Genomic DNA, 26,224 nt, shown 5'->3' on the forward strand with positions numbered 1-26,224 from the left:
AGTGGAGTTCCTAAGGGATCAGCTCTGGGGTCAGTTCTATGTAATATATTTGTGAGTGATACTGAGGAGCAGTTAGAGAGAAAAGTTTGCCTTTGTTGATAACACAAAGATCAGCAACAGAATATTCCTGATGCAGTAAACTCATGGTATGCTAATGCATCGGACGTTAAAAAATGCCCATAAACCAGAAGATGTGTTCAAAGAAAAGGCTGAGTACAGTACACAGAAACACAATTTTATGCGCACAAAGCATTTTTTGTGTGCATAAATCTTATTTTATGCTTGTAAAATGATTTGTGCACATAAACCATATTTTCTGTGCCCAAAATATATTTTCAGGGCAGAAAGCATTTTTGTGTGCATAAATTATATTTTATGTGTAGAAAACATGCTTTTGTGCACATAACATTTTTTTATATATAAAATCCCAACTAGAGATCCCAGCATTGGAACTCCAGCTTCCACAATAGGGTAACATCAACCCTAGAAACTTTATTTCACCTTGGACTAGGAGTTAAGTTTCCGGTGCTAAAAAAATAGGAGATAATCCAACACGAATCTCTGCACTGGAGAGAAATACTTAATATCATCATTAGCATGGAAGTTCCATGCAAAGGCGTTAACTTAAACACACAAGGTTGTGTGCACATCTTTTGTTTGCAAAATTACTTGCTGCTTGACAGTAGCGTTTGTGCATAAAAATGTGCACACAAGTGAGAATTAAACTGTGTGCTTTTGCTGAGCCCCCTAGTGATGTGTTCAATTCTGAAGGCCATACCTCAGAAAGAACACAGAGGTCCATATGCAGCCACTAACGTAGCTTATATATTTAGTGGTGTGTGGCTGTGCCTCTAAATATATGTGAGAAATAAAGTTGAAGATAGTATGCCCTGATATGGTATACTAGTGGAAGTGCTAGAGGCCATTACTTTGGCAGATTTTGGCCATGCTCGGGACAGTGGTGGGAAAATGGTTGAGAGGATAAACTTGGGGAGAGGAGGCAGTAGTGTTGGGGTGCCTAGGAGATTTTTTGTGTGCATATACCTAAATCGATGAATCCTTTTGGCCTATCTGCCATCGTTTAACTATGTTATTGTGTCTCCTTGTCAGTGAAGACAGAGGAACCTTTGGAATGGTAAGCACTCATTCTGGAAGTATGGGAGAGGGGTCCGAGTCCTGGGGTGAGATCCAGATGGAGATACTGCAGGGGGTGGTAGGTTACTAGTGCCAAGGTAGTGGGAGTTAATGATGCTCCACAGAGAGCTTGGAAGGCGAGGTCAGATCTTGACGGGATAGGTTTACCACCCCTTTCTCTTCATGCCGTTTACTTAACTGGTACCAAATACCACGAACACATTTCACCTGTTTTAAAACAACTCCATTGGCTCCCACTACAACAGCAAATTTAATATAAACTGGCAAAGATTGTGCACATTATCTTCAGTGCCCCTTCACACTGGTTCAATTCTGTACTTAAAATTCACATCCCCTCAAGAACCTTAAGATCATCCACACAAATGCTATTAGATGTACCTTCAATCCAACATACATGCTTTACATCTACCCGAGAGAAGGCATTTTCAGTAGCAAGACCTGTATTATGCACTGCTTTATGCAACCAAAAAGACATAATGGCATTTAACAAAAGACCTAAAAACATATCTTTTTCTGTCAGCATTTGAACAGTAATAAGTATTTTGATGGCCATATAAGTTGATGCTACCATATTAAAGTCATACGGGCAGATTTTAAGTCGTCTGCATGTCTAAAATACGGTGGTTGCGCATGTGGCTGGGCCTTGTGCGCGCTGCATGAATTTTAGAAGGGGCCCAGCTGTGCGCGTAACCCCAGTTATGCACACAAGAGCCAGGCCTCGCCAAAGGGGAGGTCCAGGGGGTGGGGTGGGACGGAACTGGAGATGGCAGGTACAGCGGCCATTTGCTGCTGTGCTGGGGAATCGTGTGCCGGCAGGCTGCTGGCGTAAGTTCATAAACAAAGAAAAAAAAACATAGGCGCTTTTAAGTGGTTGGGGAAGACAGGGGAAGAGGGAGGGAGTATGGGGAGGGCATGTTATAAAATTGTGGTCCGCGTGCGCGCTTATGTTTAAAAATCTACCCCATATTGATATTGTCTTCTTTGTCTAATTCTGTTTTATGTTTGAATATGTATGTTTTTATTGTATCCCACCCCAAATAGTGGAGGGTGTGGGACAGAAATGTTTTTAAATAAATAAATGCTAGCACGTGGGATTTCCTGGCAGCTAGTGTGAACGTGGACATCCACTTTAGTATCAAGGCCACGCTAATGAGGATAAGTTGTAGTATAGGTAAAACTTATTGCATAGCATGTTAAGTCCCAATTTAACAAACATGTTAAAATGTTGGAGTTGCACACTAAAACTTTTTTTAAATGCAAGTTTTATTGCAAAAGTCCTTAAATACTACATAATCCAGTGCATTGAGAAGTGATGTGGTTAATGATCAAAGCACTGAAATATTAAGCCACAAGTGCTCAGGGAACTTGTTTATTCAAATCCTGATTTATTAGATTGAGGATCTCCATAACTTTGCAAGACCCCCATGCCTCAGTTTAATCAACTGTAATTGGATATCGGTAATATCATTGATCCCTTTTCCATTTGAAAAATGATGTACTAATTAGGCCCTATAACTGCTAGCTTAATTTTGCACCCAGGGTGGCCGCATACATTTATACAATTTTCAAAGAGTTACATGGGGGTTGCTTGCATAAAAACAGCATAGACGCACGTAAGTAGCATGTGCACCTGCAATTGATATTTTATAAACCTAGCAAGAATGTGTGTACTTGCAGTACTGCGTATACATTTTAATGAAGCATAAAGGGGCAGTCTAGGGATGTTTCAGCGTGGGAGACCCATAAGTATATACACCAGCTGCTATTTTGTAAGAGGTATATGCGCAAACATTACTGAACTTGACCGAATACTTTAACACCTGCTAATTGACTTGCAGAATTGAAATCAGGCTTGCCTTTTGTCTACAGTTTTTGGGTGGGAGGTCTGAGTGAACTGGTGGGGTTTCAGGGTGGTGTTCTAGAGGGTCTAAGTGAACTGCTGGAGGTATCAACTAATTGGTGATTCCAAGTACACGCACGCTTAAGTATTTTCAGAATCGTGTGTGCATATACATGCCTGCTACTGTATTTAATTCTGGGATATTTTGCACATATTTTTAAAAAGTGGGTAGAGAAAGTATATGTGCTCTGCATTACAAATGTAAACCTTGGGCTGACAGTCCCATATAAAGGCCCCAGGAACCACATGTTAATTCTACCAAATTGTTATTTCAATCTGAGTGTCCATGATTCCCTGAGTGTCTGTGTGTGGGTGGGGGGAAGGAATACATTATCTAGGCTCTGTGCATTACATTTACTCAAATCCCAATTTAAAGTTCAATTGTAAACAGCACTGATGAGTGATCCATTGCAAACCACAGCAATAAGCATGCTGGAAGCATTCCAGCATAACCTTTACTGATAAATTGTATAGTTGATGGAAAACGTTTTTTTACAGCTTTAGTTGTTTCAATATATTATGTTATAAATTCAATTCTAGAATAAATTTGTGACCTTTCTTCTTTTAATCCATTTATATTGATGGTGGTCAAATAAGTTCCAATTAATAAGTCCTAGTTCTTATCCTTTCCAATCAATTTGGGGTTGTTGATAACCTCTCACTCACTTGATAGGGAATAGTACTTTATACAATTTGATAATAACCCATAGACAAAAGTTCCAATTTCTCTTTCCTCTCTTGTAGTTCTTCTTCCTCCCCTTCATCAAACTCGTATCTCATAGGCACCTGGTTTACTCCTCTTTATCTCCTTGAGATAATGAACCTAAGAATGGATCCACAAAATCTCCCTCTCTCTCCTCTACTCCCTTCTTCCAGGAATGGTTAAAGTCCCATTTCTCTCTAGGACTCCTTACAGGCCCATCCATGCTCTCGGACTGAGAAACAGCACTCCTCAAGCTAGCATACACTGAGCCCCTGGGTGAGAACTCAGGCACATATAAAAACAAAATTCTAAAAACGGAAACCAAAATGTGAGATGAGCAGGGTGGAAAACTCCTATCTCAGGAAACACAAAAATTACTAAGTTTCCAGGCATGGTCCACAAGGTTTCAGAGACAGTCCTTCACAAGGTGAAAGCTCTCGATCTACTTTTCTGAACCTAGGTCTCAATCCAAGAGATGTTAGAGGCCTTCCTCCTTAAAAATAAACAAAACCCAGGGAACAGCCATAGACCTGCTGTCCCTGAAAGAGTCAACTAAAAATCTCACACCAGAAAATGGGAGCACACCATTCTCCATATCCCACATAGGAGAGCTACAGACTCACATTAACTACTTTTCTCTACTCCACATAACAATGGAATAATCCTTCTGTTACAAATCCGGTGGGATCTCTACCCAAATATGTGTGTGTACTTTTGGGGCAGTTCTTTCAGGGCTCCCACCAGAGCATAAATCGCCATGAGCAAATGGTGCACCAAGCCAAAAAGTGGATAAATCATATAAATAAATACGTTTGGCGGCAAATGTGTAGAGCACAATTTGAACTTAGATGACATATGTGATATACAATCAAATTCTTAAAGTATATGATAGGCAGTTGCTGTTATGCCATTAAAACAGTGAACAGAGGGGGGCGCTGTTCGCCACGAGGCATGGTGGACGCTTCTGTCTAAAGCTCCGATACTCCCCCAACTCAATACTTTGAATTTGCCAGTATCACGCAATTTTTTCTCACAAATAAGTGCCTGATTGCCTTACTACAAGAGGACTGATGTCGCTGAGAAAGCGGGGAGTCGATCTTCAGAAGTTTTCCTTTACTAAAGCTGCCTCGGAGCTGCGATCCGGCGGGGCCGATATAACTGAGAGTATGGCGGGAGCAGCGGAGGAAATAGAGGCTGAGGCCCCGATCTTGTCACCTCAGGCAACATCTGATGTAAATCATGCCTTGTCGGAATTACCTGATAAAAAGATGCTCCGTGAGTGGTTTATGGAGTTGAGGGCAGATATGCGCACACATAAAGAAGATTTAATGAATTCTTTTGCTGAGCTAAGGGAAGAATTTCGCGCCCTCGGACAAAAAGTTGATGAAATGGAGCTTCATGTAGAACAGCATACAATGGATATAACGCATCTTACCCAAGGTATTACTGAACACCAATCCACTATTAATCTCATAAATGAGAAATTAGAAGACATCGAGAATAGATCTCGCCGTCAGAATCTCAGACTCCGAGGCATACCCGAAACGGCTAATTTTTCTAATTGCTCTGAATCGGCGAGGGAATTCTGTTTATTTTTATTACAACAAAGTGGACATGAAGGCACTCAAACCTCCGATGACCAGCGCGAAGAGATTAAAATTGAAAGGGTGCACAGATCTCTAGGGGTGCGCCGCGATGGGAAGCCTCGAGATATTATTGTTAACTTTCTCAGTTTTCAGCAAAAAAACTCAATATTGCAAATCGCACGTAAAAAGAGGATCTGGAGTTGGAATAATTTAGAGATAGCTGTGTTTCAAGACATCGCCGCCAGCACTCTAAAAAAACGGTACGATCTACGCCCAGTGACGGAGGCATTGCAGCGGATAGACATCCGCTACCGTTGGAATTTCCCTTTTTCATTATCATTTCAGCGGGAGGGAACCACTTACCGTATTAAAGCCATCGAAGAGGCCAATGCCGTTTTTCAACAAGCAGGGCTTGCGATACAGATTCCAACACCGCCATCTGCTGCACCAAAATCTAACCTCGAGGGAGCCTTAAAATGGCGGCGGGTAGAGAAGCAGAGACGCCGCATGACCACTCGCTCGCAGCCGCCCCAGGACAATCTTTCTGATCAGGGGTGATTTTGTGGATCGCTTAATGTGAGACTATGTTTTGAATTGCCTTCTTTAATGTGTGTTGCTGGCTATGTAATGTTAATTCATTTAAAAACTGTTATAGATTCTGTTGCTTGTTAGTCTGTGGGTTGGGGGAGGGAGCAGTTGGGGCATTTATATGTCACAGTTGGGATGCACCCCAAGGTGGGGATTCATATGTGGTTATGGTGGATTACACGGGAAGGGAGGGCATACTTTTCCACACCTAGGATCCGTTTATAATCTAAGTATTTGTGGGTTATTATTGAAGGATACCCAGATCGGGGCAATATGTCCTCTACCAATAATTTTTAGTTTTTTGTCGGTAGTAGCACATAAAGTAGACTCCACTTCTCATAGTGCATCATAATGATTAGGTTTGTCACTATAAATGTTAAAGGGCTCAATTCATACCGGAAGAGGCATTTACTACATAAAGACATGCAACGCTTACAAGCGTCAATTATATTTATCCAAGAAACGCATCTCAAGAGGCGGCACGAGCATTTATTAGCATTTAGGGATTTTCCAACTCGTTTTCTCTCAGGTGCCAGTAAACATTCTAAATATGCTGGTACCGGGATTCTTCTCTCTTCTTCTTTGCTTTTTGACACACTCCTTAGTATCATGGACACCGAGGGGAGATTTGTCCTACTTAAAATTAAAATGAATGGGAATATTTTTACCTTACTATCCACATACGCTCCAACGACGGGTCAGGACATTTACCTTACTAAGGTGAAAAGATTGCTCAAAGAACACGGGGAAGGTACCCTTATTTGGGGAGGGGACTTTAACTTAACGTTGAATCACAAACTAGACAATTCATATCAGGGTCATGGGCGTATGGACCGGCAGAACCAGAAAGCTAAAACTATTCTTTGCTCTATTATGGATGATTGGACATTGGTGGATCCTTGGCGCCATAGGCACCCATCCTCCAGGACTTACACTTATTATTCACCACCTCATAATTCGTACTCACGTATAGATTTTTTTCTTATCGATAAGTCCCTCATGTTGCAATTAACCAATTCAGACATAGAACCAATTACATGGTCTGACCATGGTCCTGTTTGGATGGATGTGCATTTTAGGGGTGGCAGAGGTGGAAAGTCTTTTTGGAGACTTAATACTTCTTTATTGCGTGACGAACTCTTTGTTAAAACTCTAGCAAATCATTTACAAGAATATTATAATACTAACGCCCATTCTATATCTTCCACTAGTGTTGTATGGGAATGCTCAAAGGCCATAATTCGGGGCCACTGCATTGCAAAAGCATCTGCTTTAAAGTTGGAGCGAGAACAAAGCAGGTCTTTATTGCTTCAGGAAATAGGAGAGCTGTCCAAACAGCATTTTCAATCCCAATCATCGACAATTTATAAACAGCTTTCTGCAGCGAGGCTTCGCCTGCATGCCTTGGAGGATCATCATATTGCACATTTATTAGATTTAAATAGGCAGATGTATTATGAGGGCGGGGATAAAGCGGGTAAGGTGTTAGCGCGACAGTTAAAATCTCGTACATCTCAAAGCAGCATTACAAAAATAAAAAACGTACAGGGAGAATTTATTTCTGAACCTAATGAGATTCGAAACTGTTTTACACAGTTCTATGAAACTCTGTATAGCTTGGATCCATACATACAAAATCAAGACATACATACTTATCTAACAGGCATGGAACTTCCTTCCCTCACATTAGAACAACAAGCGTTTTTAGATAAACCCATTACCATAGAAGAAGTGAAGATGACCTTTAAAACCTTAAAAGCTAACAAGGCACCTGGGCTAGATGGGTTACCAGGGGAGTATTATAAAACTCTCTCAGATAGCATAGCGCCCCACTTGGTGGATTTGTTTAACTATATTAGAGATGGGGGGACTTTTGCGGAACACTCGAATGTAGCGGGTATAACAGTGCTGCCCAAGCCAGGGCGAGACCTTTCTCTATGTGGGTCTTTTCGTCCTATTTCCTTGATTAATCAAGACTTAAAAATCTTAGCCAGAATATTGGCTATGCGCTTAAATCGTTATTTACCATCTTTAGTTCATACAGATCAGGTTGGATTTGTCCCACAAAGGATGGCTGCTGATAACTTGAGGAAGATAATAGACTTGGTGTGGTGGGCAAAACGACAAAATATTCCAGCAGTCTTACTTTCTATAGATGCTGAAAAGGCGTTTGATTTAGTTCATTGGTCTTTTCTATTTCAAACCCTAACTAAAATGAACTTTGGTCCCTTCTTTACGCAATGGATATCTCAATTATATAATGGTCCCAAGGCCATGGTAAAGGTCAATGGTGGTTATGGGGATGCGTTTTCAATTGGACGAGGTACGAGGCAGGGTTGTCCGCTCTCTCCCTTGCTTTTTGCTTTGTTCCTTGAACCTTTCGCAACCCGTGTGAGGAATATGAAAGATATACAGGGGATACAGGTGGGGGTCTGCACCTATAAACTCTCCCTATTTGCCGACGACATCATGATTACCATAACCGACCCCTACTATTCTCTACAAGGGGTGGAACGGGAATTGACGGCATTCAGTGGGGTCTCAGGTTTTAAGGTGAACTTTGATAAATCCGAACTCCTGAATCTTAATTTGGAGGCATCAGAGGTCACGAAAATTTCAAAACGGTATCCCTTTCGTTGGGCTAAACAATCCTTGAAATATTTGGGCATCTATTTAAGTCCCGAGGTTGATGAATTGTTTAATCTCAATTACACCCCTCTTTTGAAAAAGTTAGGAAGAGATATAGATACTTGGTACAAAGGTACTTTTACTTGGTTCGGCAGAATTGCCATTGTCAAAATGAATATTCTTCCCCGATACCTTTATTTATTTTCTACACTACCTGTCTTTTTGTCTCCATCCCTCCTACGTAGACTTCAAAAACGAGTGTTTGATTTTATTTGGCGGAAAAGACCCCCCAGGGTGGCTCGACGAATTTTATACCAGTCTAAGCCACAGGGTGGACTTGGGGTCCCTGATTTACAGGCTTATTATACTGCCTCCCAGCTAAGAGCTGTACTGGACTTAGCCAGACGTCACACATGTAAACAATGGGTTGCTATCGAACAATCTATTCTGGGCTCTATGGCTATTGGTGCTCTACCTTGGCAGCCCAGATCTACATGGCAATCTATAAGGCTCATGCCCTGGTCTCTTCAGAATACATTAAAAATTTGGGATAAATGGCAGTCCAAACTAGTGGGGACTTATTCCTACTATTACCAGACATCCATTCTTTATAATAAGGAGTTTGCTATTGGCTCTCAGTCACGGACCTTTCAAGTGTGGCATGATGTTGGCTTAACAACATTAGGTCATTTTTATCAAGGGGGGAAGATTTTATCTTGGCCACAACTCGTAGATAAGTACCACCTTCAACCTAATATGTTTTTGGCTTATGCACAAATTCGCCACTTCCTCTCAACTATTGGTAGTTCGGGGAGAATGCGAGAAAATAGGTCTCTTTTTGAAAATTATTGCATTAATGCCGATTCCTTGACTAAGGGAATATCCAGAATTTATCAACTACTGAATGCTGGGGGGAATGCCGCACCACTACATGTTACGAAGTGGGAACAGGATCTCGGAGAACCTATACCGGTCAAAACTTGGGACGCAATTTATCAGGGAGCTAGTAAAGGTATCATCTCAGCGAGTTTACAAGAGCATGGTTACAAGCTGATTTATAGATGGCATCTTGATCCTGACCGGTTGCACAAAATCTACTCTTCTATATCTCCATATTGCTGGAGGAATTGTGGAGGGATTGGTACCTTTTTCCATGTCTGGTGGCAATGTCCAAAAATAGTTATCTTTTGGCAGGTTATGGCTGACTGGCTGGGGGCTCGACTGGGTTGTTCCTTGCAATGGGGGCCTGCAAATGTTCTTTTAAATGCACCCATTGCTAGTCTTACATCATGTCAACGTAAGTTTTGTTCGTTTGTACTATTGGCTGCACGCATTAAAGTTGCCAGATATTGGAGGTCTGTAACGCTCCCACATCTCTCTGAAGTGAAAGCAGCTTTAAGGGGTTATCAGAGGCTGGATTACTTGACGGCTCTACGTAATCACCGTATGACTTCCCATCGCAAAGTTTGGTATTTTCTTACAGATGAGCCAGCTTCTTGATGGACGCTATCGAGAGCTTATCCATTACTCAATGCGGAATGGAACTGAGCCCGGATGATACTTGACACTTAATTATTGCGTTTTCTGGAACTTTTAATAACATTACTTCTTACGGCTACCGACAATATCCTACAGCTCGTATCTATGGAGTTACTTAAATGGACAATACGTATTTTCCCGCAACAATGATTTGGAGTTTTGGAACTGAAAGGGATCCAGGGGGAAGGGGGGGATTGGTGCTGATTACAGAATGTTGGAGTACACAGGGGGGGTGAAGTACTTTAGTTATGTCTATCTGTTTATACGTTTATCTACATGTACTCACCTACCTATGCTTGATACAAGTTTTGTTATTGTTCTATATCCTGAAAAATCTAATAAAATATAAATTACAAAAAAAAAAACAGTGAACAGCAATAGTTATGGGAAATCATTTTCTCAATTCTTCCAAAAGATAATCCCAGGAGCTGTACAGTGTAGAGTTAACACATATTAGGTTATTTTTTTCCCTCGATTTGGTAGTAAATTATAGCAATCCATCAGAAAATTGTCCTTTGCTACCTGATGAAACAGCACAGTATTGTGGTTTGCATAATGGGCTCTAAAATAGATCTCTGGTAGATAACTTTGTTTTTTCTCTTCAGTAATTTTGGCCGCTAAAGCACTCTGCCACCTTCCTAGCCGAGGACTTTTCCTTTCACGTCACTAAAAGTTGCGGGAGGCGGGTGAGCACCCGCTCTCCCGGCGCGCACACAGGCCACTCTCCTGTGCGCGATTCAGTAAAAAAAAAATTCAAATTAGGGCCCGCGGTAAAAAGAGGCGCTAGGGACACTAGCACGTCCCTAGCGCCTCTTTTTTGACAGGAGCGGTGGCTGTCAGCGAGTTTGACAGCCGACACTCAATTTTGCTGGCGTTGGTTCTCAAACCCGCTGACAGCCACGGGTTCGGAAACCGGAGGCCAGAAAAATTGAGCGTCCGGTTTTCAATCAGCGAGCCGCGGGCCAATTAAAAAAATTTTTTTTTTAATTTTTAATTATTTTTAACTTTTGGGACCTCCAACTTAATATCGCCATGATATTAAGTCGAAGGGTGTACAGAAAAGCAGTTTTTACTGCTTTTCTGTGCACTTTCCCGGTGCTGGCAGAAATTAACGCCTACCTTTGGGTAGGCGCTAATTTCTGAAAGTAAAATGTGCGGCTTGGCTGCACATTTTACTTACTGAATCGCACGGGAATAACTAATAGGGCCATCAACATGCATTTGCATGTTGCGGGCATTATTAGTTTCGGGGGTGGGGGGTGGACGCGGATTTTTGATGCACTATTACCCCTTACTGAATAAGGGATAAAGCTAGCACGTCGAAAATGCGCTTCCAAACGTGGGTTAACAGTGCGCTCCGCTGGAGCGCACTGTATTGTATCGGCCTGACAATAGGCAGTTTAGTCTTTCAGTCACTTAGGACTACAATTGCACTTACATACCACAAAAACTCAACACTGCACTTCCCATGTCTGACATACACGCACAAGTCAAAAGCTTGGAAATGGGAAGAAATCACATTTTTTCAAGACCTGCCTGCCTGCGATTCTTATTGCAGTCTGCCTGTCTCTCACAGACAGCTATTTCTCCTGAGGGTAAGTGCAAAGGCTCATCTTCAGCTCTTCCTCCTCAGTTGTCATACACCTTCCATGCTCGCTTTCTGCAGCTCCTTCAGAACACGCTTGAAAGAGCATTAAATAAGCAACAGCAGTGAGCTGGGGGTTCTTTTGTTTGTTTGTTTGTTTTAGTTTTTTTTACCTTTACTGATGGCACATGGATTTGCTTACTAGCTATGTTCTTTAATTTTTCTGAAAATTATTGGTGTCTCAGTTTGGGTGGAATACAACTATGGAAATGCAGTGACACAGGGGTCCAGTTTCTAATTCTGTTGTAACAGATGTAATTTTTTTTTCTTTTCTTTTCTTTACAGTCCAATGTATATACAAAATAATAAAAGAAAAAAACCATCCAGTAACAATGATATTACATTACATACAAACAACTGATTCAGTTGTTTGTATGTAATGTAATATCATTGTTACTGGATGGTTTTTTCTTTTATTATTTTGTATATACATTGGACTGTGCAGAAAAGAAAAGAAAAAAAAATTACATCACTTTGGGCGAATCTTAGTTCGGTTTGGTCAGCGATTCATAAATGCTGTTAAATAAATAAATAAAAGAAACTCAACATGAAATGCAAATACTAGAAAACAGAGCTTGAATAACTACCATGCAAAACAAAACTTAAACCTATTTATTCTGGCTCTGACAGTGAAGTATTTGAAGTCAGAATTTTATGGCAGGTTGCATTTCTATAAACAGACAGTGCTATTTTTAAATGACAATTATCTGTGGACAGGACCTGATAGCAATAAAGCGGGTGTGGCCAACTCCAGACCTCACGAGCAAAAACAGGTCTGGTTTTAGGTTATCCATAAATGAATAAGCATGAGATAGATTTGCATACAATGGAGGCAGTTGCCTACAAATCTATCTCATGCATTTTCATTGTGAATAGCCTGATTGCGGTTCTTGACGACTGGAGTTGGCCACCCAGTAGTAGTCAGCCATGCATGTATTTTTCGGCATTTGAATGTATGTTACATGGATTATCATAAGGCAGAGAGGAGAAAACATATCCAAAACTATATCACTGTTATAGCTTGACATACCACTAGAGTATGAGATGAACTCTGACCGTAGGGGAGGTGGAGAAAGAAACCAAGACACTGCATCTTTAGGGAGGAGGAGGAGAAAGAGGGCCTTAAGTAGAGAGGTAAAAGGGATGGACACAGTTTTGGATGGAGAAGAAAAGGAAAGCAAATGGTTAGTTCCAACATATTTCAGAAATGTTAATTTTAACATTGCATGAAAATATGCAGATATTAGAGATGAGCATTCATTTTCATTTTGGGTGTTTCTTTTAGGGAAACAATGTGCACTGTTAGCAAATAGTGCACTATTTCCCCACACCCTCCCCCCTACCCCAAAAAAATAACACACTGTCCCTTCCACTAACTGAGGCTGAGGCCTAGTATAATGGGATTGCTTGGCCTAAGTCTGAGAAGTTTGGTTTAGGATGCAGGCCTTCTTAGACTCTGTGTTCTTACATTGACCCCACAAACACATGACTGTACAAGTGTGGGAAAGAAAGAAGTAAACAACAGATGCGCAGGCCCTGCGGACAGGGAGCTAACACTCTGGGCTATGTTTTGAAAAATTGTATGCATCTCTCAAAACATGGTTTCAGATGAAAAGGGTATAATTAACAAAGGCATGGGGGGGCAGAAGGCAGAGGAACAGACAGACAGAACGAGAGAATCCTGAACCTTCAGCTACCCTCCTAACAGTTATAAGAAAAGTTTTGTACTACATTATTGCAACTATTGTCTTTGCTATATCTGTATATCACCTTTGCTGCCTTGCCTTCTGGAGCATAACCTAGCATTATTAATAAAGCACTGCTTACCCTGACAGCCACAGTTGTGCTGACTTAGAGTGTGAATGTAGCGTGAAGTGCTTTGTGTAGCGGCTCCTGTCAAGAAGGCTGCCTGCAGAATACTGGCCTTGTTTGTGTTTCGGGGCAGTGGGTCTCACCAGGAAGGGAACTGATTTGGGGGATACCAGCTCTTTGTGTCCTTCTGTTTTACCACATCCACACAGAGTAAACTGGCAACATCTAGCCAATTGGAATTGAACCAAACCCAGCTGAGGCCTCCCAAGGTACCCTTTACCTCCCACCCCCATCAATAAGACAGGGCTTGGGCCTAATTGGCTAGGCTGATCCAAGCCTGGTCAGGGCCTCCCTGGGTCTTTCTAACCTCCCTCCCAGTCAGAAATCAGCTGGGACTGGGGACTTCCCCAGGCCCTATTTACTTCTTTCGTGGGGTTCTGGTAGAGGAAAGAGATGACTCTTTAAAAATGGCACCTGGTCTGAAGAGCAGCACCAAAGGTGATGTCAAAATGATACTAGTGTCAGGGCTAGCTGGTGCTATTTTGTTGTGTGGGTGCACAAGAAAATGGTGCTTGCTGGCCCCCAGACCAGTGCTATTTTGATGCTATTCTCAGGGCCAGGCAACATTTACAGAGTTGCAGTGGGGCAGTAAGTGGGGATTGCTTCTGTCCCTTTCTACTACCAGGACCAAGATCCACATCAGAGGCAAGTGGGATCGGGGCAGGTTCTTGGACCCAGCTGATTTCTGGGGGGAAGTGCAAGAAGAGGGGTTGGAGGGGCCATGGGAGGCCCTGGCTGGGCTTGGCTCACCCCAGTCATGTAGGCCCAGGCTCCATCTTATTGATGGGAGTTGTGGAGCAGGAGGGACTGCAGGATCTAGCCAGGTCACCCTTAAAGGAGTAGTGATCACTGAACCAACAAAATGGTCCCAAACCAATGATGGACGTTACAGCAGTGTATTGGACAAATAACTGCTATTGTTTCAGATTGAGGACATTATTTAGACTAGTTGACATGGCTAGCTAGATATGTACTTGCTGAGGCTGCAGTGGCCTTCACAGACATTGTATCTAGTTAAGCAGCACATACTGGCTGACAAGCTGCGTTTCCCAGCACACCCACCATTATGTGAATTTTCTGCTAAGGAGAAAACAAGTTTTAATCATCAATCAATGCTCACCTTTGGGAGATATTGGGCATTTACATCTGACCCAGGATCCATGACAGAATAGGAGAAAAAGGAACTAAAAGGAAGATGAGGAAATCTAAAAGAAGAAGGGATTTTCCTGCTAGACTTTTCTTTAAACCCTGATCTGTGCTTCTATATGGTTTCTGAATGACACATTGGATCACTTCTTGGTCCCTGCCTATCTGCACATGTTGCAAGCATGATTGACCACTAAAGTCTTATAGTTAGCTTGCAAAGCTCCATCTGCAAGTTGTTTCCTGCAAAAAGCCCTCTGCTTTACCAGGCCTGATAAGAAATGTTGCCTGCCTTTATGGAGATTATGGAACTGTTTTTAGCTAAGCTGTGGGAGTAATTAACTCCCTGCATGTGCTGCCAGCCTGAGAAAAGAGACCTTGGACTGGACAGCTGGACTGTCGCTGACGATTACCAGATGCTGCACGCTCCTTCCTGGATATATACCTAAGACCTAGGCCAGTAAGGACTTTAATGCTGGGTAAATAGCTTTACAATGCAAGTGTTAAAAGTGTGGGTTGATCCTCATTCTGAGGGAATAGCCACTGCTATTAATTGCATCAGTAGCATGGGATCTTCTTAGTGTTTGGGTAATTGCCAGGTTCTTGTGGCCTGGTTTTGGCCTCTGTTGGAAACAGGATGCTGGGCTTGATGGACCCTTGGTCTGACCCAGCATGGCAATTTCTTATGTTCTTATGTTCTTTCCCGTTACATAGGCATTTCCCAAATCCAGAATGATGGGTAGTTGTTGCCTAACAAGTATAAACCTTATCTCATATAACTGTCATTTATTGTGAATTATAGCACGTCACAATAAAAATCCATATTAGAAATGATAAAAAAAACGTGTAATACAATTTTGTGTCTGATGAATTTGGATTGTTTTATTGGCTGAGATACAAACAGTCTCATCTAAATATATGTGTGGATGTTATCTCCATATAAATGGAGATTCCACTCAGATACAAGGGGTTAACGTCAGAGTTTAATTAAAGCTCAGATCTAAATGGATGTAGCACAGGCAGCAAGCTGATTTTGCTGAGCAAATGTTGCGAATTCTGGCTTCTGTAAACTAGTTTAACAGTTTTGGAATGTAGTTTTTGCCTTGGAGAGATAATAAGTAAAGCAGGTTAGGTTAGTCGGAAACCTTGCAGTAAGTTTGTATAGGGGGAGTGAAAGGAAATTCTTTCTTGTGTTTTTAAAACATACAAGTCAAGTGCGGCAAAACTCCTTGCATGCAGTCACATAAGAGTTTCATTGTGAAATAATAGAAGTGATTGCCTTAAATACTGCACTTGTTAAAAATAGGAATGGGTTCTGATTTAGCATGCACATTAGAAAGTGCCCTGAACAAAATAGCAAATTTAACAAAACAATGCAAAGAGACGACATAACAAAAGGAAGAGTTTGCAGCAGTCGTGAAACAACAGGCAGAGCAACTACATTTTTTGAAATCTTCTGTCATTCTGACAGAAAGATACACAATGGAGAATAGGCTTCAGAAAATAGAACTAGATTGTTTCAAGCACCCTCTGCAACAGAAGGAGGCAGAAATTGATGATTTAAAACAAGCTCTTGTTGTTAAAGAGATTGAACAGCTCTCTCTGAAAAAGGAAAGGACTAAGCTATGTTCTCAGCTGGCAGTATTGCAGGTTGAACTTAAAAATGCCCGGAATAACCTGTATGATGCAATAACAGAGCTCAACGATTTAAAATAGGCTCAGTCTTCAGAGTCTAGCGATTCGGACTCGGAAAGGAGTGAAACAGAAAGCTTTGTGAATAAAGTTAATTCTACAGAGGAAAAAAGGGTACAAGCTGTCTTTGGAAGTCTTGATCACCAGACTGGAGCTGCTTTTTCTCCTCAGGTTAAAAAGGAAAGGGAAGGATTCCTAGAATAAGAAGTATGATGTAACAAGCTGGCTTTCTTCTCAGAAAGAAAAGGGAGGGGAGAGCCCCCCCCCCCAGGCTGAAAGCTTATACTCCTTGCAATTGCAAATGGGAGCTAAGAAACAAACAAAGCAAAGGCTCTCAAAAAAAGAAAAAATCTGTTAACACTGTATAGAATTCTAGTTTATCTTTAGGGAATAATTGCAAGTCCTTTGGTTCACAAAATGAATCCAGTGCTGAATTGCAAAATGAACCAGTGATAGCATCCAATATTCATGATGCCAAGCAAGAGCGGTCAGCATTTTAAGAGGAGAAAAAGGAACTGGAAATGGAGACAGCACTTTAACAGACAACACTCTCTCTAGAGGATAAGCTGGAGGGAATGCTAGCTGCCCTCCAGGAATTGACTGCCAAAGGTGCCTTAAATCCTGTCATTCCTGATAAAAGGCTCCAGAATGGCCTTTCCAAAACAGAGAACCACTAATGAAGTCTTTGCCTTGTCCGCATGTAACCTGGCTTTGCCTGTCTCTAATCTATTGCTCTATTTTTTTCTAGCATGGTAGGGGGATGGGCGATTTTTGGGGATCCTCCATTGCACTTATCTTCATCTTTTTATGAGAAGGTAAAAGAGGGCTATAAAAAGTTCCCCTAGCATGTGATTTGTATTTTTGCTATCCCCTAGGTGGACTGACCAGGAGGAGAGAGGGTTTCTCTGCTTGGAAACAGAGGAGACCAAGGGCCGGATTTTTAAACCTACGCGCACGGGGTACCTTTGTGTGCACTACCCAGCGCGCACAAATATACGCCCGATTTTATAACATGCACGCACAGCCGCACGCATGTTATAAAATCCAGGGTCAGCGCACGCAAGGGGGTGCACACTAGTGCACCTTGCGCGCGCCTAGCCCCGATCGCTTTCCCCGTTCCCTCCGAGGCGCTCCGATAACTTTCCTTCGGCCCCCCCCACCCCACCTTCCCCTCCCTTCCCCAACCCCCCAGCACGAAAAAAAAATACCCCGTACCTTTATCCCAGAAGTTACTTCAGTCAGAGGCAGGCATAACTTGCGCGCGGCCAGCCAAGTGCCGGCGCTCGATCCCTAGGCCCAGTGGCCATGGAGAGGCCCCTGGCCATGCCCCCGCCCCACCCATTTTTCAAGCCCCGGGACTTACACATGTCCCGGGGCTTTACACACGCTGCCAGGTCTTTTGAAAATAGGCCCGGTGCGCGTAGGCTTTTAAAATCTGCCCCAAGACTGTAACATTAAAAGAAGTGCGCAGGTGCCCCTACATGCGCATATTAGCTCGTGAGCGAACATATTCTGGAATTGTAACTAATTATGACCCAATTTTTTTAAGAAGCTGTGCTCTAAAATAAGACCCTGGGACATACTGGGTTAAATCATGTGCGCATTTACACATGCATGATTTAGAATACGCCTAGCGTGCATGTATGTGTTCCTAATTTTAAGCTGTTACTGGAGCAAACATACTTTGCGTAACTTCCTTAGGAACCTGTTGGCTTTACCATGCGCAGGTAAGCGGATTTTAAAACATGCTCGTGTGAAGGGCATAGCTCGTTTGCCCAGTCTATCTCAAAGTCATCCAGACCCCTCTGGTTCTTCATCCTGCACTGCCCCCAGTTGACCCCCACCCCTGGCATGTTAAGCCTAAACAGAGATTTCTGCAGACTTACCCCTCATCAGGAGCAGCAGTAAATATAGACAGCTAACAGCCTGTCATGCACAGTGGTGGCCGGTTTTAAAATACGGGGTTAAGAGCGTAATTTTTGGCCCCGCCCTGGGTTACCTATGCCCTACCCCCCAACTCCGCCTCTTTTTCGCCTTTTTTTTAAATTTTTACTCACGTACGCATATACATACACATGTAATTTCCAGCTTTTAAACTACGCACTGCTAGCGCGCAGCCCAGATACTCGCCTTAGCGGCACTTTTAAAATTTGTCCCCAAGTGAGCGGATCTGGAGTTTTGAGGATTTCTATTTTGAGACTTCTGCTTGCACCAGTTCTTACAGAAGGAATGTCCCCCGGTATCTGGACAGACTGGATTTTACCTCTGGGAAAGGAATACAGCCAGAGGGGAAGGAGTGGCTGCAGTGGTCTTGGTTTTGAGAGACTAATTTCAGATTTAGGGGATTTTTTTTTTTTTAACCTTTTCCCAATTTTTGAATGCTGGAGTTGCAACTGGGGTATCCCATCCTAGCGGGGGAAGGACTACTTGAGCTGGACGAAGGTGCAAGAACGCACATAGCTACAAAGGAGGAGAGGCATGGATACAGGGCTATGGAATTTTTTACTCTAATTTCCCTCATGTTATTTTTTATATTAACTATCCTAGCTTGGATTTTGATTTGAAATTTTATTTTGAACATCCTTTTGTATCCAAAGACTTTCTATTATTTTGGACTTAGGATCAGTGAGAAAGCAGAGAGTTGAAGTGTTTTGGGGTTGTTGTTTTTTTGACTCCCTCCGTCGTCACCTTCTGTACCAATTCAAAAGATCAGTGGGATCTGAACAATCGATAGTGACCATGGACCCTGTCTACGCGCCTAGGGCCCAGTAAGTCATTCTTCCCCCCCCCCCCCCCCGCTGGATGAACCCTGGCAATGTAGTGCCCCAAGTGCAACCAACTGGGGGTCCTGCTACAGACAGGTATCCATAACCAGTATAAAGAATTATCTCATGTCTGGCAAATGTGAACTGGAGTGGGTGAAATTCCTTATGCCAGGGTTTGGCAAGGGCAGGGGCTGTGGTTAAAAGTTCCTGTTCTGTTAAACTTAAGGTTATCTTTATCAGAATACATTTTCAGAGGTCTGCATATCCTAATCTCCTAGAGCTCCACTATGAAAAAGCTTGATACAAAGGAAAGGAGAACGAGAATGTTATCTTGATCAATAAATATACAATCAATATTGTTTTAATACTGACAGCTTAAAGATCTTGAAGGAACCGCCTACCCAGTGTGACCAGAGTAAAGGGACACCAGAGGTATACAGTGCAAGACTAATCTCAAGAGTTGTTACCTAAACTACTGACATACACTATGAGGGAGAAGCTCTCATGATAGACACACAGAGAGTCATTTTCAAAAGGATTTACTTGCATAAAACTGGGCTTTACACATGTAAACGCCCTTTACCTGTATAAAGTGGGCTTTGAAAAATTGCTACAATATCTACCATTCAATTATCAAATAGGTTTTACCCATGTGTAAATGCACTTTACATGCGTAAATGGCTTTTGAAAATTGCTATGATTTTATGTTACATTTACGCATGTAACTCCTTTGAAAATTACCTCCGTAGTTAGTAAATGCTAGATGGTACCAGCATATATGTTACTGAACAGTGATCATTCACTAATTTGAGAGTCTTTTGCCAGCTTAAAAGCAAAATAGCACAGGAATCTGTTAATCGGACCAATACCTGGATGAAGACACCAGGACAAGATGCCAAGTTATTAGCTGGTACTTGCAACACACAACTAGAAAAAAAAAGATTGAGATTCCTCAGTATTAATCCTTCCCTGGATTTGAGGAAATGATAAACAATCAGCTTTCAGAAGCTAATGCCTTTATAGATGACAGAGGAGTCTGAGAAAGCGCAGCGAAAATGAACTGTTATATCAGAACAAACACTTCTTTGCCACTGATGCATATGATTGTGGCCTGACTGACTTAAATGTCACCCATGTGCTACAGATACTGATGGCTATCACAGCCACTCCCCATAGCTCTGCAGGAGTGTCACTACATGAAATGACCACAGAAAGAGAAATGACTTTACCTACACATCTTCTTCACAGGACGCAAGACACTAACCTAGCAAGTGCCAACAGCTAGACATGAATATATTATATTGCTCACCTGAGGCAGCATTTTCAGAATACCTTTGCTCAAAAGAACCTTGAAAGGTCAGCCAGCGAGAGAAAAGCCTATTATGACTACCTCTAAAGAACATGAAATTGTTGATAAAGTATCGTATTACAATTTTGGCATGAAAAAGGTAAAGGAAACTAAGAGGTCCATAATCAAAAGCATTTAGCTAGCTAACTCAGACGTTAGCCGGTTAAATGAATATCTGAGCATATACCTGGCTAAACTCTAGCCGGCTAATAAGTTAGGTGACTAGAATTTAGCTGGATAAGTTAGGGGCGTTCCGGGTGCGTAACTGGGAGGAGTTAACTGGCTAACTTCTTTATTCAGAGTTAGCCAAATGACAAAGTTTGGCTAAGTCTGATCGAGCGAAAGAGCTGTCCTAAAGTTAGCCGGCTATCATTAGCTGGCTAACTTTAAGACACTATTGTATATGCCTTCAAAGTTAGCCAAATATGTTTATCTGTCTAACGTTGCAGTCCAGAGGGAATGTTGACTGCAGAACCTTTATCTGCTGGTTGTAAAAACTGGACTTGCTGGGAAAGAACGCCTAAAATCTAAAAAAAACCAAACCAATTCTTAAAGGGTAAACTATTACCAACTGTGTTTACTGTGTGTTAGTTTTTAAGAGTAATAGTTGTTTGCCACTGTTAAGAATTATGTGTATTTAGAAATAGGACTTTGGACTATTTTGTGAGCTTGTAGAATTTAGTATTTGCTTGTAAGTATTAAAATTGTGAGCTTCAAAGGTCATTTACTTGATCAGAAAAGGTGAGAGTACTGGTTCTTGGACAACTAGTCACCCAACTCCCCCCCCCCCCCCATCTCCCATCCACCCCAGGATTTTTTTCTGCTAAACAGATCCCTGCCCCCAATTAGGAGGAAAATCTTGAAAACACAAGTCAATTAGTGATTTTGCAAACATACAATTAATCTTAATTTTAGTGATTGACTAACTTTAGTCTTCTTGCTGGTCATTCACAAACTAACAAGAGTCACCTAGTTGTCTATTTAAAAACCAAGGATTTTAAAAGACACCAAATAATTTAAAACCTCTTAAATTGAGAGACATATAGTATCTACTCCTTAATAAGCTTTAAAACTTTAGCAACTTAATTAAAATGAAGATGCAGATAGGATGGATTAAATTGGTTGAGGATGGCACTATATGTTAAAAAAGACAGAGTCATACAGCATAACAGTTCTACAGGAAACAAAATGCATTGTAGAATCTTTATGGATAGAAATTTCATGTGAGAAGGGGAATAGAATAACAGTGGGGGTGTTCTACCATCCACCTGGCCAGAATGAACAGACATATGAAATACTAACAGGAATTAGGGAAACTAACAAAATAGCAACACAGTAATAATGGGCAATTTCAATTAGCCCAGTATTGACTGGATAAATATTACATCAGGACATGGAAAGGAGATAAAGTTTGTAGATAAAATAAATGACTGCTTCATGGAGCAGCAGGTGCAAGAACCGACAAGGGGCGAGCTATTTTAGATCTAATCCTTAATGGAACACATGATTTAGTGAAAGAGATAATGGTGACAATAGTGATCATAACATGATCAAATCTGACTTGGTAACTGTAGGGAGGACACTAAGGAAATCTACTGTGATAGCATTTAACTTTCAAAAGGGAGATTAGGATAAAATAAAAAACATGATTAGGAAAATACAAAGGAGCAGCTGCAAAGGTCAAGAGTTTACATCAGGCATGGATGCTGTTTAAAAGTACCTTATTGGAAGCCCAGATCAGATGTATTCCACACAATAATAAAGGTGGAAGGAATGCCAAAAATTGCAAGCATGGTTAAAAGGTGAGGTGAGAGAGGCTATTCTAGTCAAAAGAACATCCTTCAAGAAATGGAAAAGGGATCAGAATGAAGAAAACAGGAAACTATATAAGCACTGGCAAGTTAGATGCAAAGCATTGATAAGGAAGACAAAGACAGAATTTGAAAAGAAGCTTGCTGTGGAAGCAAAAACTCAAACTTTTTTAGGTACATTCAAAGCAAAAAAGCTGCGAGGGAGTCAATTGGACCATTAGATGATCGAGGGGTAAAAGGGACACTAAGGGAGGATAAAGTCATAGTGGAGAGAATGAATTAATTCTTTGCTTCAGTCTTTACTGAGAAAGATATAAGGCATATACCCATGCTAGAAGTGATAATTAAAGGTAATGATTCAGAGGAAATGAAACAAATCTTGTGAACCTGGGAAATGTACTAGGGCAAATTGACAAACTAAAGAGTAGCAAATCATTTGGACTAGATGGTATACATTACAGAGCGCAAAAAGAACCGAAAAATGAAACGGCAGGCCTACTGTTGGTAATCTGTAAACTATCATTAAAATCATTTACGGTACCTGAACATTGGATGATGGCCAATGTAATATCAATTTTTAAAAAGGGTTTCAGGGGTAATTGGGAAACTATACACCAGTGAGCCTGACATCAGTGCCGAGAAAAATGGTTCAAAATATTTTAAAGAACAAAATTACTGAACATATAGATAGACATAGGCCTGGATTTTCTAAAATCGCAGACCTTAGAAAATCCGGCGGTAATGGGGGGTGGGCCTGCGAAAACCGGAAGCGATTGCACCTCCGCGGTGCTATCGTTGCCGGCTTTCGCACCCAATACGCCATCGTAAAAGGTGGTGCTACTGGGTGCGAAACTGGCGGCGAAAAGGGCCCTTACCTTTTCGCCATCAGCAACGTCTTCGTGGCGTCCGCCCCAGTGCCACCCCGACTCTTCCCCTTCTGGTGCGGACGCCACCCAGAACCCGCCCCGAGCTAGGTATCGCACGTGAGCGATCCCTTCTGAAAATGACCCCCATAGTTTAATGGGACAAAGTCAACATGGATTCAGCCCAGAGAAGTCTTGTCTCACTAATTTGCTACATTTTTTTTGAAGGCATGAATAAATATGTGGATAAAGGTGAGACAGTGGGATTTTCAGAAAGCATTTGACAAAGTACCTCATGAGAGGCTCTTGAGGAAATTAAAAGTCATGGGATAGGAGGCAATGTGCAATTGTGGATTGAGAACTGATGAAAAGATAGAAAACAGAGAGTAGGGCTAGCCAACTGTATCAATGCAGAAAGGTGACTAATGGAGTACCCCAGTGATCTGTACTAGGACTGCTGCTTTTTAACATACTTATAAATGACCTAGATATAGGAACGACAAATGAGGTGATCAATTTGCTGATGATACAAAATTATTCAAAGTTGTTAAATCACAAGAGGATTGTGAAAAATTGCAAGAGGACTCTGCAAGACTGGGAGACTGGGCATTCAAATGGCAGATGACATTTAATATGGATAAGTAAAAAGTGATGCATATAGGGAAGAGTAACCCAAACTATAGCTATATAATGCAAGAGTCCACTTTGGGAGTCACCACTTAGGAAAAGGATTTATGCATCATCGTACATAATATGTTGAAGCCCTCTGCTCAGTGTGCAACGGTGGCCAAAAACAAATAAAATACTAGGAATTATTAGGAAGAGAATGAAGAATAAAACAGAGAATATCATAATGCCTCTGTATCACTCTGCGGTGCAAACACATCTGGATATTGTGTGCAGTTCTGGTCACCACATCTCAAAAAAGACATAGCAGAATTGGAAAAGGTACAAGGAAGGGCGACCAAAATGATAAAAGGGATGGAATGATTCCCTCATGAGGAAAGGCTAAAGAGGTTAGGCTCTTCAGCTCAGAGAAGAGGTGGTGGAGGGGAAATATGATAGAAGTCTATAAAATAACGAATGGAGAAGAATGGGTAAAAGCAAATCGGTTGTTTATTCTTTTAAAAAGATCAAAGCCTAGAGGACATTCAATGAAGTTACTAGGTGATACATTTAAGAGAAATAGGAGAAAATATATATTTTTAAATCATTGCATAATTAAACTCTGGAATTCGTTGCCATAAAGAGTGGAGGAGTAATTTAGTGGTTAGGCAGAGGGCAATAAGCCAAGGTTCAAATCCCACTGCTGCTCCTTGTGAATTTACCCTCCATTGCCTCAGGTACAAATTTAGACTAAAATCCATCTGGGGATAGGGAAATACCTACAGTACATGAATATAATCAGCTTTGAAGTGGTAATAAAGCAGAACAATAAATAAATGTGGTAAAAGCTGTTAGTGTAGCTGGGTTTAAAAAAGATTTAGACAAGATCCTGGAAGAAAACTCCATAAACCATTATTAAGGTGGACTTGGGGAAATCCACTGCTTATCCCTGGGATAATTAGTATGGAACCTATCGACCTTTTGGGATCCTGCCAGGCACTTGTATCCTGGACTGGCAACTGCTGGAAACAGAATACTGGGCTTGATGGACCTTTGGTCTGACCCAGTATGGCAAATCTCATGTTTTCATAAATATGGACCTCTAAATTTTCACTTAGTTGGAAAAGTCCATTTCCAATGCAGACAAAGCTTCACCTGTTGCATATTATATCCAAATTAAGAAAAACATTGATTGTGATGATCTCCTTAAATGGGTCCACATTAATCAGCTTCGACCTTGCCATCTTAGTAAGTTCATAAGCCAGGAAACTGTTCTTGAAACAGCCGATACTAACAAAAGCCAGAATGGTGAAATTTAAACTGACCTATTAATTTCCTTTCTATTAGTCCTGTCAGACATTCCAAACAAGTGGGTTATGACTGCTCCCTCCCCCCACTCCATCATCAGATGGAGACAGAAATTAAAAAAACAACAACTCGAAATAGACTACTCTTCCTATAGGGGTCTGATGCTGCCTTCAGCTCTTCAGTATCCAATGTTAAAGTTAACACAACTTAAGGCAATTGTTTGTTTTGATTTCCAAATCACCACCACAACCATAACTGATGCAGCCAAGGAACTTCACTTCATAGCCATTAACTCTGGAATTCGATAATTCCTACACCAAGGTCATGATTAGGCCAACTACCTTCAGAGTGGACAACATACTCACTGCTAGTTTTCTGAACTTGTTAGACTGAGAGTCCTTGATCATTGTGGCTTCACTACATGGGTTCTGGACTGGTCTGGCAGGACTAAAGAAAAGAAAATTAATAGTAAGTTTAAATTTTACCTTCCTTATCATCCATGCCACAAAAGTCCAAAAAAGTGGAACATGCCAAGCTCCACCCAAACTGAGTGGGAGGACACTACAATAGCTCTCAGGACTCCTGTGACCCAAGTGTAGGCTTTCCCGATGCAACAGAGACAAGTGCATTGCCCTGCCATTATCCTCTGGAAAGATAGATTCCGATTTTGCCCTCAAGGAGTCCTACAAACTCATCAAGTGGCTTGACAACTCTCTGGAGCCTGCAAACTCTTGCTGGAGCAGACCAAAGTACCCATCTACTTGATTCCTCCTGAAATTAATGCCTTAAAAACCATTGTACTTTAATATATGTGTGTGGGTGTCACTTAAATTGAAAAACAAGCAAATGAAAATATTTTGTCCACATACCCCTACCAGATATGAATACAGTATATTTTACTTAAAAAAAAAAAATTTTCACTCCACCCCAAGATCCTCCAGGGAAGATGGCTGCTGCTACTCTGGTGACTCCGTCCCTACTGGACATAAATAGCAGTGCTGAGAGATTGTCTCAGAGGCAGGGCCGGCACGTCCCAATAGGTGAACTAGGTGGTCGCCTAGGGTGCCAGCCA

The 26,224-nt window shown here is 41.5% G+C and overlaps 1 protein-coding gene across 3 annotated transcripts in view; it reads right to left on the reverse strand.

Annotated features, from left to right (window-relative positions):
- The window catches only part of MSH3 (mutS homolog 3), a 597,715-nt gene that overhangs the window by 20,895 nt on the left and 550,596 nt on the right, over window positions 1-26,224 (reverse strand). Inside the window, exon 23 of one of the 3 annotated variants that reach the window (XR_003852288.1) lies at window positions 25,518-25,599. The exons of the other annotated variants lie outside the window; for them this stretch is intronic. The gene's annotated coding sequence lies outside the window, so the exon portion shown is untranslated. The remainder of the gene's footprint in view (window positions 1-25,517; window positions 25,600-26,224) is intronic. 3 annotated transcript variants of the gene reach the window in all.

Source organism: Rhinatrema bivittatum, chromosome 1, assembly GCF_901001135.1.
Source record: "Rhinatrema bivittatum chromosome 1, aRhiBiv1.1, whole genome shotgun sequence".
NCBI lineage: Eukaryota > Metazoa > Chordata > Amphibia > Gymnophiona > Rhinatrematidae > Rhinatrema > Rhinatrema bivittatum.